This window comes from Macaca mulatta, chromosome 14 (genome assembly GCF_049350105.2).
Source record: "Macaca mulatta isolate MMU2019108-1 chromosome 14, T2T-MMU8v2.0, whole genome shotgun sequence".
Taxonomy (NCBI): Eukaryota; Metazoa; Chordata; class Mammalia; order Primates; family Cercopithecidae; genus Macaca; species Macaca mulatta.
Genome location: NC_133419.1, coordinates 73376446 through 73394428, shown reverse-complemented (window position 1 = coordinate 73394428; position 17983 = coordinate 73376446). Strand labels below are relative to the sequence as shown.

Genomic DNA, 17983 nt, shown 5'->3' with positions numbered 1-17983 from the left:
GGAACCTAGAAATAAACTGACATATTTACTGCCAACTGATTTTTGACAAAGGTGCCAACAACTTATATTGGGGAAAGGATACCATCTTTAATAATGCTGCTGGGAAAACTGAATATCCATATGCAGAAGAATGACCCCTGTCTTTCACCAGAAACAAAAATAATCTCGGCCAGGTATGGTGGCTCATGCCTGTAGCCCCAACACTTTGGGGGGCTGAGGTGGGTGAATCACCTGAGGTCAGGAGTTCAAGATCAGCCTGGCCAATATGGTGAAACCCCGTCTCTACTAAAAATACAAAAATTAGTCAGCTGTGGTGGTAGGCACCTGTAATCCCAGCTACTTGGGAGGCTGAGGCAGGAGAATCACTTGAACCCAGGAAGCAGAGGTTGCAGTGAGCTGAGATCGTGCCACTGCACTCCAGCCTGGGTGACAAGCAAGACTACTTCTCAAAAACATAAATTAATAATAATCTCAAAATGGATTAGACTTAAACCTAGGACCCAAAACTATAAAACTACTAAAATAACACATAGAGGAAACACTCCAGGGCATTGGCCTAGGCAAAAATTTTATGGCTAAAACCTCAAAAGCATGGACAACAAACCAAAACACGAAATTGAAAAGTGGGACTATATTAAACTAAAAAGTTTCTGCACATCAAAGAAACAGTCAACGTAGTGAAGAGACAACCTGTAGAATGGGAGAAGGTATTTGCAAGTATTCGTTTAATAAAGGACCAATATCCAGAATATACAAGAAACTCGACAGCAAACAAACAAACAACAACAAAAAAACTCCACAAATTATCCCATTAACAAGTTGGCAAAGGATCTGAATAGACATTTCTCAAAAGAAGACATACACATGGCCAGTAGATATATGAAAAAATGCTCAGCATCACTAATCATCAGGGAAATGAAAATCAAAACCACAAGGAGATACCATCTTACCTCAATCAGAATGGTGATTATTAAAAAGAACAACAACAAAACACTGTTGGCAAGGATGCAGAGGAAAGGTAACTCTTATATATTGTTGATAGGAATGTAAATTAGTATAGCTACTATGGAAAACAGTATGGAAGTTTCTCAAAAAACTAAAAATAGAACTACCATATGATCCAGCAATCTCATTACTGGATATTTATCCAAAGAAAAGAAGTCAGTTTATCAAAGGGATATCTGCACCCCCGTGTTTGTTGCAGCACTATTCATGGTAGCCAAGTTATGGAATCAACCTAAGCGTCCATCAACAGATGAATGAACAAAGAAAATATGGTTTGTATACACAATGGAATACTATTTGGCCACAAAAAAGAATGAAGTTCTGTCATTTACAGCAACATGGATGGAACTGGAGGTCATTATGTTAAGCGAAATAAGCCAGGCACAGAAAGACAAATATCACATGTTCTCACTCACTGATATGTGGGAGCTAAAAACGTTGCTGTCATGGAGATTGAGAGTAGAACAATAGTTACCAAAGCAGGGGGGAACAGTTTGTGGGAAGATTGAAGAGAAGATTGGTTAGTGGGCACAAATATACAGTTAAATAGAAGGAATACGTTTTAGTATTTTATAGCACAGTCGGATTACTGTAATCAACAACAATATATCTTCCAAAATAATTAGAATACATGATTTGAAATGTTTGCAATATGAAGAAATGATAAATGTTTGAGATGATAAATTTCCTAAATATCTTGATTTGATCATTACATATTGAATATGTTTGTCAAAATATCATGTGTACCCCTTAAATGTGTACAATTATTATGTAACAATAAAAAATTGTAAAACCAAAAGTTTATTCATTTCTGTTTATATCTTATTGACAAGGGAAGGCATCACCAACAGAATAGACTTGATATTGATAAGAAGGTAGATCTGCTGAACAAGGAGACTTGGGAAGGAGGGTGGAATAAACTGTGTATGGTGTTTGAGAAATACACACCAGACACATACAAATGTGTATCTGTGTGTATGTGTTTATGCATCTCACATGTATTGTAATAGTGCCCTTAATGAAAACACTCTGCCTCTGGCAAAAAACAAAAAACAAAACACCCTATCTTTTTGTTTTTCCACATGACTGTGAAACAATTACAGCTTCTACTAGGAGCGCTTCTCCTGTTCCTGGGAAAAGAGCTGGGTTGGCTGGCATTTGCATAATCGTCTTTAGGGCCATTGTGGGTGGGTTTGGGCTGCTGACACAGAGCTGCAGACTGGCCACCTGTCCAAAACAAATGAACTCAGCCTTTGTGTAACATTATGTGGTTCTCCACAGTGTTATTTGTGAGTAATGGATAATTTGGTTAAAATAATATGAAACTATTATTTAGCAAATATTTGTGTTCAACGTAAGTCCTCCATTTTGCTGGGAGAAAAATGTTTTTCTTTTTCCACTGGCACAACTATGTATTTCCATACCCTGTTTATTATAGTTTTATAACTGCTTTTGTGATATTGTCCTCATGAATATTAATTAGGGATATGAAAATTTAAAAAGAAACTTCAAAATGATTTGTATTCATTCTTTTATAAATTATAAATTAATTGTTGTCTAACTTTTTCTAGCAGTCTGTTTTACTTATGTGGAGTAATTAAACACTTAAAGTCATCAAAAAAGAAGACACATCTAAGATCTTGATATAATAACTAGTCCTACGTCATTCGTTATTCTTGATAACGAATCCAGTGACTCGCATGTGAATTTAGAAAGTTTTTTGTCCTAATAATGCACATATTGCTGTGTTGAGTAATTTTATTAATCACCTACATTTAGCCTATGATGAATATATACTTCTACATTTTTAAATTCACCTGTGACAAACTTACATGTGACATATTAATATTTCTTTTCTTTTCTTTCCTTTTTTTTTTTTTTGGAGATGGAGTCTCGCTCTGTCGCCCAGGCTGGAATGCAATGGCACGTCTCGGCTCACTGCTGCCTCTGTCTCCCGGGGTCAGGCAATCTCGCCTCTGCCTCTGGAGTAACTAGGACTACAGGCACGCCCCACCATGCCCAGCTAATTTTCGTATTTTAGTAGAGATGGGTTTTCACCATTTTGGCCAGGCTGGTCTTGAACTCCTGACCTCAAGTGATCTGCCCACCTCTGCCTCCCAAAGTGCTGGGATTACAGATGTGAGCCATCACGCCCTGCAGAAAGTTAGGTTCTGTTATAGATTTAAGTTCACGAGAAATCCTAAAGGAATTGCTTACTCCCAGTGAGACAGTCTTGAACTAGACCCTGAGGAATAGATAGGATTTGGAGTACACAGATACTACAGTCTGAAATTGGTTGCAGATAAAAATAAACAGTGATTCTGCAATTATTATGGAGACTTAAGTAATATTAGAAAGAAGTAAGGAGATACACTTGGAATATACTAAGTTGATAACACTTGATAGAACATTATGAATGCTAGGCTGGGGGTCATTACAGAAGTCAAGCCAAAAAAAATATGTACTGGGAAAAGAACACTGAAGTGGGAGTCGTGTCATAATTTATATGGATATTGGCCTTATTACTTGGTGAGGGATCTTTTTTTTTCAACTTTTATTTTAGAATCAGGGGAATACACGTACAGGTTTGTTACCAAGATATTTTGCACGATGCCGAGGTTTGAAGTATAAATAAATCCATCCCCCAGGTAGTGAGCATGCCTAATAGGTATTTTTTCAACCCTTGCCCCTGCCTCACTCCCTGCTCTTGTATTCCCTAGTGTTTGTTATTCCCATGTTTATGTCCATTTGTATTCAATGTTTAGCTCCCACTTAGATTTGAGAACATGTGGTATTTGGTTTTCTGTTTCTGTGTTAGTCCGCTTAGGATAATGGTTGCCAGCTACATTCATGTTGCTACAAAGTCCAGGATTTCATTCTTTTCATGGCTGCATAGTATCCACACTGTATATGTACCACAGCTGCCCATCAGTGGTGAGGGATCTTGAGTCACTGCCCAGTTGTCTTGATCTGAGAGGGTTCAACTGGATAAACTGTAAGGTCCCTTTAAGAATCCATCAATCATCAGAATTTCTTTTCTTTTTTTTCTTTTTTCTTTTTTCTTTTTTCTTAAAGAGACAGGGTCTTACTCTGTCACCCAAGCTGGAGTGCAGTGACACAATCATAGCTCACTGCAGCTTCAAACTCCTGGGCTCAAGCCATCTTCCCATCTCAGCCTCCTGAGTATTTGCGACTAGAGGCATGCACTACCATACCCAGCTAATTTTTAATTTTTTTAGTAGAGACGGATCTCCTTGTTGCCTAGGCTTGGCTTGAACTCCTGGCCTCAAGCAATCTTTCTACCTCATCATAAGATTTTTTTAGTGATAGATGGTTTTGTTTTTAATATTTCAGCTGGAAAATTGTTTTAGCATCTAGCAGAAGAGTTTGTGGAAAAAGCTTGACTTGGTCAATCTTTTTGTCAGAGTAATCCCTATGTTTCACATAGCTATTTCATATAAAAACAAAATAAATTTCCCACTCTTCAGTGTGAAATTGGTGAGGGATTGTATATAAAAGGTTATGCTCTGGATATCCCAGAGAACTGCCTTCTTCTTTTCCTAAAGTCATCCACTATGTTTGAGGTTCTGCTCTGTGCATAACAAGTGTGTTTGCTTTTGCACGGTTACAAGGTAATGAGGACTCCTATATTCAGAATGTAAAATCCAATTGACAAAGTAAGATAGGTATGCATAAAAGTTACAAATATGTACTATCAATAGGGCTATATCTGATTTACATGAATAAATGCCACATTCATAATATAATCAGTGTGGACCCTAAGTTTTTAGGAAGACATGGTAAGTGGGATTAGAATATATAGAGAAGACAAGAATATTGTGTGGATATGGAGAAGGAATGCATTCTATACCAGAGAAAGGCTGGTATCAAAAACTCAGAGGCAAAAAATAATTGTGGGCATAATTATGAGATAGTGAAAAGATCAGTAGTTGCCAGAAGTTGGGGATGGGAGGGGAAGGGACAAATAGCAGAGCACAGGGCATTTTTAGGGCAGTGAAAATACTCCATATGATACTGTAATGATGGATATATGTCAGTATACATTTGTCCAAACACATAGACTGTACAGCACTAAGAATCCTAATGTAAACCATGGACTTTGGGTGACTGTGGTATGTGTCAGTGTAGGTTCATCCATTGTAAATGTACCACTGTGGAGGGGAATGTTGTTAATGGGGAGGCTGTGCATGTGTTGGGGCAAGTGATATTTGGGAACTCTCTGTACCTTTCAATTTTGCCATGAACCTAAAACTGTTCTAAAAAATATGAAGTCTTTAATTTTTTAAAAATGTAAGTATCAAGGGAAGAATGTAATAGAATTCTATAAATGTCTTCCAGGTGATGAATATGCTCAAAGTCATATGCTCTTGAATTGATATCAGTATTTGGCAGTCCCTATCTGTGTGAAGACATTTGCAAAGATAAAATATTTAAAATCTAATTACAGATCTGCATTAACAGATGAACATTTGTAATTGATTTTGATGGTAGGGAACACTAACTTTGAACTTCAATTAAGCAGAATATATGTATTATAGAAAATTGTACTCAGTTTTTAAAATTTTATCAATAAAAAGTTTGAGGAAAAAATTGAGTGAACACAATATTTGTGGAGGAAGACTTCTTGAGGGTTGAAATGTTAGTACCTTGTATATAGTAGAAGTTAGGCTTTGTTACATGGATGAATAAATACACAAATAAAATTACCTATTACTCATTGGACTCAGGAGGATACTCAGAGTAGAACTAAAATTTATAAACTTTATTCTACATTTGATAATGACATTGAAGTTTTTAATCACAATAATCATGATTATAATTTATCAGGGACTTACTGTATGCTAGTCATTGTTCTGATCATTAGACTTAGGTTTCATTATTATGCCCATTTTACAGTTGAGGAAACTAAAGCTCAGAGTGACTAATGAAATTATTTTCAGTGTCAATTTATAAATAAATAGTAGAGCTTGGATTTGAACCCACATTTGTTTGACTCCAAAGACCGATATAATGTTGTGAAATATTGTACAAAATAGTGACTATGACGCTTGTTTTTTTTTTTTTTTTTTAAATCTTTTATTTCCTGTACTTTTTTGGTTGTTTCTTACCTTCACACATTTCAAAATTATTATGTTGGCTCTAATACTTCAGTGTTTCTAATTGTATATTTTTCTTTAAAACCTGCCCAAGGCCGGGCACAGTGGCTCACGCCTGTAATCCCAGCACTTTGGGAGGCCGAGGCGGGCGGATCACGAGGTCAGGAGATCGAGACCATCCTGGCTAACGTGGTGAAACCCCGTGTCTACTAAAAAAAATACAAAAAATTAGCCGGGCGTGGTGGCGGGCGCCTGTAGTCCCAGCTACTCAGGAGGCTGAGGCAGGAGAATGGCGTGAACCTGAGAGGCAGAGGTTGCAGTGAGCCGAGATCACGCCACTGCACCTCCAGCCTAGGCAGCAGAGTGAGACTCCGTCTCAAAAAAATAATAAATAAATAAAAACCTGCCCAGAAGTCAGCTCCCCTGGGAAGCTTGGAAGTCAAATGACCCGTGTTCTAATCCCAGTTCTACTACTGGTTCACTTTGAGCTCTGACCAAGCCAGTCTACTCTTAGCCTTTAGTTTTTTCAACTAAAAGGTAGAAGTTTGCTTAAATATTTGATCATTTTTGTTTTAACAGCATTAATAAAAACTGGGCCGTGGTGGCTCACGCTTGTAATCCCAGCACTTTGGGAGGCTGAGGTGGGCAGATCACAAGCTCAAGAGATCGAGACCATCCTGGCCAACATGGTGAAACCCTGTCTGTATTAAAAATACAAAAATTAGGTGGGTGTGGTTGTACATGCCTGTAATCTCAGCTACTTTGGAGGCTGAGGCAGGAGAATCGCTTGAACCCAGGAGGCAGAGGTTGCAGTGAGCCGAGATTGCGCCACTGTACTCCAGCCTGGTGACAGAGCGAGACTCCATCTCAAAAAAAATAAATAAATAAATGAAAACTGAACATTTCAATAGTGTTCAGTACTTAAAATAGCATTTGGCATATAGTAGAAAATTCTCAGTAAATACTTATGGAATGGATGAAGTTATTAAGCACTTAATGTATGCCATAAATTCGGCTGAGTGCTTTATAAACACTGACTTATTTGCTTATCTCAGCAATAATGAAGTAGGTACTATTACTATCTTTATTTTTGAGATGAGGACATCCGAGATAAAAACAAGTTAATGGCCAGGTGCAGTGGCTCACGCCTGTAATCTCAGCATTTTAGGAGGCCAAGGTGGGTGGATTGCTTGAGCTTAGGAGTTAAGAGACCAGCCTGGGAAACTTGATGAGACCCCCGTCTCTATAAAAAACACAAGCTGGGAGTGTTGGTGTGTGCCTGTAGTCCCAGCCACTCGCTTGAGCCTGGTGGGTGTGGAGGTTGCAAGTGAGCCAAGATCGTGCCACTGCACTTCAACCTGGGTGACAGAGTGAGATCTTGTCTCAATAAATACATACATACATAAAACTAAAAACTAAAAACAAGTTAAATAACTTGTCAAGGTCCAGGAGTTAAACCCGAGCATGTGTGTCTGTGCTCTTAACCAATATACTAGTTGTTCCCAGTAGTGGCTGCATATCAGAATCACCTGTGAAGTTTGTTAAACTATCAATGTCTCAGCCCCACCTCTAGAGTCTGAGTCAGCAGGTGACATTTATCCTGTAGTACTTTAGCTGCCTGCCTGTGGAGTGACCTTTATTTATTTATTTATTTATTTATTATTATACTTTAAGTTCTAGGGTACATGTGCATAACGTGCAGGTTTGTTACATACGTATACTTGTGCCATGTTGGTGTGCTGCACCCATCAACTCGTCAGCACCCATCAACTCGTCATTTACATCAGGTATAACTCCCAATGCAATCCCTTCCCCCGCCCCCCTCCCCATGATAGGCCCCGGTGTGTGATGTTCCCCTTCCTGAGTCCAAGTGATCTCATTATTCAGTTCCCACCTATGAGTGAGAACATGCAGTGTTTGGTTTTCTGTTCTTGTGACAGTTTGCTAAGAATGATGGTTTCCAGCTGCATCCATGTCCCTACAAAGGACACAAACTCATCCTTTTTGATGGCTGCATAGTATTCCATGGTGTATATGTGCCACATTTTCTTAATCCAGTCTGTCACTGATGGACATTTGGGTTGATTCCAAGTCTTTGCTATTGTGAATAGTGCCGCAATAAACATACGTGTGCATGTGTCTTTATAGCAGCATGATTTATAATCCTTTGGGTATATACCCAGGAAAGGGATGGCTGGGTCACATGGTACATCTAGTTCTAGATCTTTGAGGAATCGTCATACTGTTTTCCATAATGGTTGAACTAGTTTACAATCCCACCAACAGTGTAAAAGTGTTCCTATTTCTCCACATCCTCTCCAGCACCTGTTGTTTCCTGACATTTTAATGATCGCCATTCTAACTGGTGTGAGATGGTATCTCATTGTGGTTTTGATTTGCATTTCTCTGATGGCCAGTGATGATGAGCATTTTTTCATGTGTCTGTTGGCTGTATGAATGTCTTCTTTTGAGAAATGTCTGTTCATATCCTTTGCCCACTTTTTGATGGGGTTGTTTTTTTCTTGTAAATTTGTTTGAGTTCTTTGTAGGTTCTGGATATTAGCCCTTTGTCAGATGCATGGATTGCAAAAATTTTCTCCCATTCTGTAGGTTGCCTGTTCACTCTGATGGTAGTTTCTTTTGCTGTGCAGAAGCTCTTTAGTTTAATGAGATCCCATTTGTCAAAGAGAGAAGAATCAAATAGACGCCAATAAAAAATGATAAAGGGGATATCACCACCGACCCCACAGAAATACAAACTACCATTAGAGAATACTATAAACACCTCTACGCAAATAAACTAGAAAATCTAGAAGAAATGGATAATTTCCTGGACACTTACACTCTTCCAAGACTAAACCAGGAAGAAGTTGAATCCCTGAATAGACCAATAGCAGGCTCTGAAATTGAGGCAATAATTAATAGCCTACCAACTAAGAAAAGTCCAGGACCAGATGGATTCACAGCTGAATTCTACCAGAGGTACAAGGAGGAGCTGGTACCATTCCTTCTGAAACTATTCCAATCAATAGAAAAAGAGGGAATCCTCCCTAACTCATTTTATGAGGCCAACATCATCCTGATACCAAAGCCTGGCAGAGACACAACAAAAAAAGAGAATTTTAGACCAATATCCCTGATGAACATCAATGCAAAAATCCTCAATAAAATACTGGCAAACCGGATTCAGCAGCACATCAAAAAGCTTATCCACCATGATCAAGTGGGCTTCATCCCTGGGATGCAAGGCTGGTTCAACATACACAAATCAATAAACATAATCCAGCATATAAACAGGACCAAAGACATGAACCACATGATTATCTCAATAGATGCAGAAAAGGCTTTTGACAAAATTCAACAGCCCTTCATGCTAAAAACTCTGAATAAATTCAGTATTGATGGAACGTACCTCAAAATAATAAGAGCTATTTATGACAAACTCACAGCCAATATCATACTGAATGGGCAAAAACTGGAAAAATTCCCTTTGAAAACTGGCACAAGACAGGGATGCCCTCTCTCACCACTCCTATTCAACTTAGTGTTGGAAGTTCTGGCTAGGGCAATCAGGCAAGAGAAAGAAATCAAGGGTATTCAGTTAGGAAAAGAAGTCAAATTGTCCCTGTTTGCAGATGACATGATTGTATATTTAGAAAACCCCATCATCTCAGCCCAAAATCTCCTTAAGCTGATAAGCAACTTCAGCAAAGTCTCAGGATACAAAATTAATGTGCAAAAATCACAAGCATTCTTATACACCAGTAACAGACAAACAGAGAGCCAAATCATGAATGAACTTCCATTCACAATGGCTTCAAAGAGAATAAAATACCTAGGAATCCAACTTACAAGGGATGTAAAGGACCTCTTCAAGGAGAACTACAAACCACTGCTCAGTGAAATAAAAGAGGACACAAACAAATGGAAGAACATACCATGCTCATGGATAGGAAGAATCAATATCGTGAAAATGGCCATACTGCCCAAGGTTATTTATAGATTCAATGCCATCCCCATCAAGCTACCAATGAGTTTCTTCACAGAATTGGAAAAAACTGCTTTAAAGTTCATATGGAACCAAAAAAGAGCCCGCATTGCCAAGAGAATCCTAAGTCAAAAGAACAAAGCTGGAGGCATCACGCTACCTGACTTCAAACTATACTACAAGGCTACAGTAACCAAAACAGCATGGTACTGGTACCAAAACAGAGATATAGACCAGTGGAACAGAACAGAGTCCTCAGAAATAGTACCACACATCTACAGCCATCTGATCTTTGACAAACCTGAGAGAAACAAGAAATGGGGAAAGGATTCCCTATTTAATAAATGGTGCTGGGAAAATTGGCTAGCCATAAGTAGAAAGCTGAAACTGGATCCTTTCCTTACTCCTTATACGAAAATTAATTCAAGATGGATTAGAGACTTAAATGTTAGACCTAATACCATAAAAATCCTAGAAGAAAACCTAGGTAGTACCATTCAGGACATAGGCATGGGCAAAGACTTCACGTCTAAAACACCAAAAGCAATGGCAGCAAAAGCCAAAATTGACAAATGGGATCTCATTAAACTAAGGAGTGACCTTTTTAAAGGTACCACTTTGCACCCAGAAGATTTTCAGTTGTGTTATTGACTGACAGATTGACAGTCTTGGTTCTTTTGACTTTTAGTCCTTCTATAATTTATTTTCTTTTGCTACTTAGAAGTTCTGGTCAAAATTTACCTGATCCTTAATAAGTAAATTACAATACTCTATTTACTTTTGGTTTAAAATTTGCAAGTCATTCTGTGCAAATAAGTTTATTGAAGTTGAAAAAGATTGGAAAACTTCAGCAATGTAGGCGATGTATTATCAAGAATTAACGCTTACTTTGACTGACTTTTTCTCTACTATGAGTATAAATTTGCTGAGTTCTGAGTATTGTGTTTTATTGATATGGTTCCTAACTTGAGATGTTTTCACAAGAGTGGAAACTTTGATCTCTATTTCCTTAATAGAGGCTTAGCCTCTCGTACCGAATCTTAACATTAGTAACAGTGTCTGGTGTGTAATCATTTATGTTTTAAGTTAGACAGCTGGCAATTGCTTCTTTCAGGAAGAGGAATGTTTGCATGTTTGTGTGCTACCAAAGTCAAATTAGACAAGCTATATGAGAATTTCTAGCTTCATGTTTTGAAGTAGGTGTGAGTACTTGGTCTTAAAAGGCTTTTTAAAAATTCAGCTTTAACATATCTGTAAATATAGTTAAAGAAAAACCTTAAAGGGGAGGGAGAGCATTAGGACAAATACCTAATGCATGCAGACTTAAAACCTAGATGATGAGTAGATGGGTGCAGGAAACCACCATGGCACATGTATACCTATGTAACAAACGTCCACATTCTGCACATGTATCCCAGAACTTAAAGTATAATAAAAATAATTTTTTAAAAAGAAAAACTTTAGAAAGAAAAAAAGCAACTCTTAAAAAAAGATGATATATTTGCTATCAGTATTAAAATTGTTATATTTTCATGATTTCTATTTGTAATAGTTACATGATAAATACAATTTCTTTAAAACAACTAATGTTTCTGTGTCATAAGCATTGTTCACCATCGTGTTTAAACTTCAAGTCATGTCATCAAATAGGTAAATACAGTATACTAGTTTTTAACTAGAAGGCGGGAAAAAACCTACCTAACTTTGTTAGCTTGGTGTCTTATCCAAGGATACTCATAACTAATTCACAGCAACGGCAGTACAGTACTCAAACTGAAGTGTTGACTCCAAAGTCCTGGTCTTTTTACTATTGCCAATAACCATGAATTATATAAATTTGTATAGAATTCCATAGTTTGAGTATTTAATTAACATAGTTTTATCTTGAGTTGGGAGTGTGGATATGCTTGTAGTTACTTCATATCTTTTAATGTTGGAGAAATATTCTTGTGGAAGATGTCTTGTATAGCACCCTGTAATTCCTCCATTTCTGTGCTACATCTAGTAGATCTAAAAGGTGAGGGGTCTGAATGTGTTTGTAAGTGGAGACCTTAGAGATTACCTGTTTCTGTCTCTTCAATTCATAAAAATTCTTTGCACTAAAACTTGTCCTATTTACATCTTTTTGCCTCTATACTATGCGCATCATCAGGACTAGAGTGGTAGCCTCCTATGGGTCTCCCTGACTGTAGTCTAACTACTCTTTTTTTTCTTTTTTTTTTTTTTTGAGATGAAGTCTCGCTCTGTCACCCAGGCTGGAGTGCAGTGGCGTGATCTCGGCTCACTGCAACCTCCCTGCCTCCCAGGTTGATGCCATTCTCCTGCCTCAGCCTCCCAAGTAGCTGGAACTACAGGCACCCGCCACCACGCCCGGCTAATTTTTCTATTTTTTAGTGGAGACGGGGTTTCACCGTGTTAGTCGGGATGGTCTCAATCTCCTGATCTCATGATCCGCACGCCTCCGCCTCCCAAAGTGCTGGGATTACAGGCATGAGCCACCGCGCCCAGCCAGTCTAACTACTCTTAATCCATGTTTCCCATACTGCAGCTAGAATGATTTTTAAATCACATTTTAATCTGATAATGGCACCGCACTGCTTGCAATCTTGACTTCCTGTTGTCTTAAGGTAGTCCAAATATGAATCCTTGTGTGATATAGCCCTTACTTATTCAGCCTCACCTTTAAGCCATTCTCCCTTTTACAAGCTTCATACCAGCTTGTATGCAGTTTCTTGAAGGGGCTATGTTCCCACTTGCACCTCACCTCTTTTTTTTTAGATGTGAATTTTCATTTTCTTTGGGAAGCCTTCCCTGACTCCATCTCTCTGCTTTATCTTCCCATATACTTTCCTGTTGTAATACTTACACCAAGTGGTGACTTCTTGGTTTTTCCTCTTTGTTGTGCTTTTTTTTTTTTTTTTCAGTTATGTGTTAATAAACATTTGCTTTAAAAATTCTGAGCAATTAAGTGGTATAAATAGACCAGACATGGTGGCTCACACCTGTAATCCTAGCACTTTGGGATGCCAAGTCAGGAGAATCACTTAAGGCTGGGAATTCGAGACCAACCTTGGCGATAAAGCAAGACCCTGTCTCTATTAAAAAAAATTTTTTTTTTTTTTTTTTTTTGAGACTGAGTCTGGCTCTGTCGCCCAGGCTGGAGTGCAGTGGCCGGATCTCAGCTCACTGCAAGCTCCGCCTCCCGGGTTTACGCCATTCTCCTGCCTCAGCCTCCGGAGTAGCTGGGACCACAGGCGCCCGCCACCTCGCCCGGCTAGTTTTTTGTATTTTTTAGTAGAGACGGGGTTTCACCGTGTTAGCCAGGATGGTCTCGATCTCCTGACCTTGTGATCCGCCCATCTCAGCCTCCCAAAGTGCTGGGATTACAGGCTTGAGCCACCGTGCCCGGCTAAAAATTAAAAAATTAACCAGGCAGTACACACCTGTAATATTAGTTTCTTGGGAAGCTGAGGTGGGAAGATCGCTTAAGCCCAGGTATTTGAGGCTGCGGTGAACTATGATTGTGCTGTTGTACTCCAGCCTGGGCAACAGAGCCAGACCCCGTCTCTTAAAATAAGAAACATTGAACAATCCAGTGGTATAAAGAATAAAAACTAAAAGCTCTTACTTTTGAACCCTGTTTCCAAGTTCATATATATCCTAGAGTATATATGCTTACATGTTTTTTAAATTAAAATAGGATCATGCTATTCATTTTTCTGCAGCTTATATTTTTATTAAATATTTGAGACTATATAGCACATTCTCTTTAATAATTATGTAACATTGCAGCATATCGATGACCCTAATTTGGTTAATAGTTCCTCTTGGTGGATATTAATTTCTTAAATTCATCCCTGGCAGAATATACATACCAGAAGAGCATTGATAATACCCATAATGTTTACTATTATTCCCCCAGCATCTAATACAGTGCTTTCCCTATAGAAAGCACTTAATAAAACTTGCTAAGCAATGCATGTGCCTTTTCCAGGCGAAAAGTCTGCTGTGCCAGCTCTTACCCGATTTGTGTTGGTTACCTGTAATATATCAGTTCATATCAATGGTGAGAAATAGAATAACGGGAGTGTGGACTGGCCTTGGAGTCAGAAGGGTTGGGTTGGATTCCTGGGGATAAGCAGTGTTAGTTAGTATGGTCCTTTGTTGGTTAGATTCTAATAGGATACTTACTACATTCAGTTTAAGTGAAGATCAAACAACATAATGCATATACAAATACTTTGTAAGTGTAACACCCAGTACAAATGTTGGCATTACTGTCCCCCTCCCCATTCCTGGTAACCACTGCTTTATTTTCTCTCTCTCCCTCTTTCTCTCTCTTTTTTTTTTTGGAGACAGGGTCTTGTTCTGTCACCCAGGCTGGAGTGCAGTAGTCACAGCTCAGTGCAGCCTCCGCCTCCCTCCCTCAAGTGATCTTCCCACCTCAGCCTTCCGAGTACCTGGGACTACAGGCACACACCACCACACCTGGCTAATTTTTATAATTTTTGGTAGACACAGAGTTTTGTCATGTTGCCCAGGCTGGTCTCAAACTTGGCTCTAGCAATCCACCCGCCTCAGCCTCCTAAAGTGCTGGAATTACAGATGTGAGCCACCGTGCCCGGCCTTTATTCTCTGTCTCTATGTATTCAACTTTTTTTGTTTTTTTAAATTCCGTATATAACAGATCAAATAGTAGTAGTCTTCTTTCTATCTGGCTTATTTCACTTAACATAATCTGGATGAACCCATCCAGATTCATCCATGTTGTGACAAATAGCAGGATCTCCTTTTTTTTAAGGCTGAATGATATTTCTGGAGGTGTGCGTGAATGTGTGTGTGTATGTGTAAACTACAGTTTCTTTGGTCAAATAATAAAAAATAGCAGAAATTCAGGATGCACAAGTATGGAGATCTAATGTATACCGTGAGGACCTTAGTTAATAATATTGTATTCAGGATTTTTTGCTGAAAGAGTAGGCTTTACGTGCTCTAGGCACACATACACAAAAAGGGATAACAATGTGAAATGTTGGATATGTTAAATTTGCTTGACTGTGGTAACCATTTCACTATCAAATGTATAGCAAAATTTCATGTTGTACATGTTAAATATATACAGTATTTTTAAAAATGTCAGTACTATTAATATATTTTTCTTTGTCGGTTTTGTGGATTGATTTGTAACTCCAACGAGGTTTTTACATAGTTTAAAGTCTTGACCACCACCATCTTTACAAAGTTAAGGTCATCGGGTAAGAGACCTTATAGAATGCCCGGGAAGCCGTAACAGTATTCTTGAATGTTACTCTGTGTTTAGGGCTCTGGAGACATATACAATCCATCCCTATTGCTTTTCCTGGTTGATGTAAAAACCGTATACTCACTTGGGTACATTTATGTATGGTAAATTAAGTTTTGTATATTTAGTTGTGAAAATTTCAAGTCCTACTTTTTTTTTTTTTTTAATTTAACGTAATCTCTCTATTGCATCAGCTCTTGAAGAACAAGACAGGAACTCTTATACATACTTCTAGAATCTGTGCTAGTACCTAGCAGAAGTGCACGTCTTCCAACAAGTATCTTGACTTTTGGACAAGATATTGTGATTACCCACACACACATACATATATTGAGGAACTAAGCAATCAGTTATGAGGTTATGGGTTGTGTGGGGTTGTGGGGGTACTGCTATCATGTAGCAGTTTTATAACTGTAGGCAAAAATATTTTCAAACTAGTGGCATTCCCTTGGATATTTCTTAACTATTTCTTTGTATGCGTTGTGATTTTTATTGTTGTTGTTGTTAAAAACTGGCCATTTGAATCTAATAATTTGCATCTAATAATGTGGTGACTCTGGACATCAGATTCTCCTTGTTTCTGAGGTTTTACTAATTTGTTTTTGTTTTGTTTTTGATTATCATAAGTAGTCTCCATGCTGAGGATCAACCTGAGATGTAAACTTAAGGTCTTCTCAGGAATTTTCTGAGCCTGTGCCTTTCTCTGTATATTGTGATGACTTACTAATTTCTCTCAAATATGCAGTTGCCCTTCAATGTCCTAATTTTCAATGTTTGGTTCTCAAAAGGTGGGAAAATGAAGACAGGAAAAAATGATGCTGTCCCTTTAAGTTCCCTGGAAGTCACTTCAGCCTGAGGGGGAGGGGCTTGTAGCAACAGGGAAAGGGTGCTGCAATGGCTTCCTACCTCTGTGTCTGCACCTCCACAATCATAAGCAGGAGTCAGTGATCATAGCACAGGATAGGGTCCCATTTGCCCATCCTGGCTCCCGTAAGGAGCATAGGAGTTGTTCCAGGAACATATGCATGGCTGCCTGCCAATGGGCCTGGGATAAAGATGGGTAGCCACAGCTGAGGTAAGAGCTGAAATTGACCAAAATTAACTGTAATTTACTCTCCAAATCTTCCTCTGGGAGTTGCAAGTCCTCAATGGCTTCTAGAATTCTAAAGTAATTGCATCAAACAGATCTTGCCACAGTATGATTGTTGTCTAGGTTGGGAGACAAGATTCCTGGTCCTTTCTGCTCTGCTTTCTTCTCAGAATTTGCTCCTATAATAGTCTTATAAGTGGTTTCCGTATCTTTTGTTTTCCCCCAAAGTTGTTTCCTACATAGCTGTGAAAATGATCTTTTAAAAATGCAAGTTGATTTTTATCTCCTTATTTAAAAGTTTTCAATGGCATTTTATCATTTTTAGTGTACACCGTTATATTTATGGTGCCCTTTCTGGTCTTCATAGTTTGTCTCTTGACTACTCTCATTACTGTATGTCATGCTTCCTATGTTGGTACGTATTCACACTGCTATGAAGAACTACCTGAAACTGGGTAATTTATAAAGAAAAGAGGTTTCATGGTCTCACAGTTTCACGTGGCTTGGGAGACCTCAGGAAACTTATAATCATGGCAGAAGGCAAAGGGGAAGCAAGGCATCTCTTACATGGTGGCAGGAGAGACAGAACAAAAGAGGAAGCGCTAAACTTTTAAACCATCAAATCTTATGCGAACTCACTCACTATCATGAGAACAGCATGAGAAAAATCTGCCCTCATGATCCAATCTCCTCCCACAAGGTTTCTCCCCTGACACATGGGGATTACAATTCTGGTTGAGAATTGGGTGGGGACACAGAGCCAAACCATATCATTCCACCCCTGGCCCTCCCAAATCTCATGTCCTCACATTTCAAAACACAATCATGCCTTCTTTTGTTTGTTTGTTTGTTTGTTTGTTTTTGTTTTATTTGAGACGGAGTCTCGCTCTGTCGCCCAGGCTGGAGTGCAGTGGCCAGATCTCAGCTCCCTGCAAGCTCCGCCTCCCAGGTTTACGCCATTCTCCTGCCTCAGCCTCCCGAGTAGCTGGGACTACAGGCGCCCGCCACTTCGCCCGGCTAGTTTTTTGTACATTTTAGGTGAGACGGGGTTTCACCGTGTTAGCCAGGATGGTCTCGATCTCCTGACTTCGTGATCCACCCGTCTCGGCCTCCGAAAGTGCTGGGATTACAGGCGTGAGCCACTGCGCCCAGCATACAATCATGCCTTCTTAACAGTCCCCCAAAGTCTTATGCCAACATTAACCTGGAAGTCCAAGTCCAAAGTCTCATCTGAGACAAGGAAGTCCCTTCTGCCTATGAGCTTGTAAAATCAAAAGCAAGTTAGTTACTTACAATATACAATGGGGGTACAGGCATTTGGTAAATGCTGCCATTCAAAATGGGGGAAATTGGCCAAAACAATGGGACTACAGGCCCCATGCAAGTCTGAAATGTAACAGGACAGTCATTAAATAGTAAGAGCTCCAAAATAATCTCCTTTGACTCCATGTCTCACATCCAGGGCATGCTGATGTAAGATG

At 38.9% G+C, this 17983-nt stretch overlaps 1 protein-coding gene across 4 annotated transcripts in view; it reads left to right on the top strand.

Moving 5' to 3' along the window:
- The window catches only part of FCHSD2 (FCH and double SH3 domains 2), a 332064-nt gene that overhangs the window by 115349 nt on the left and 198732 nt on the right, over positions 1–17983 (top strand).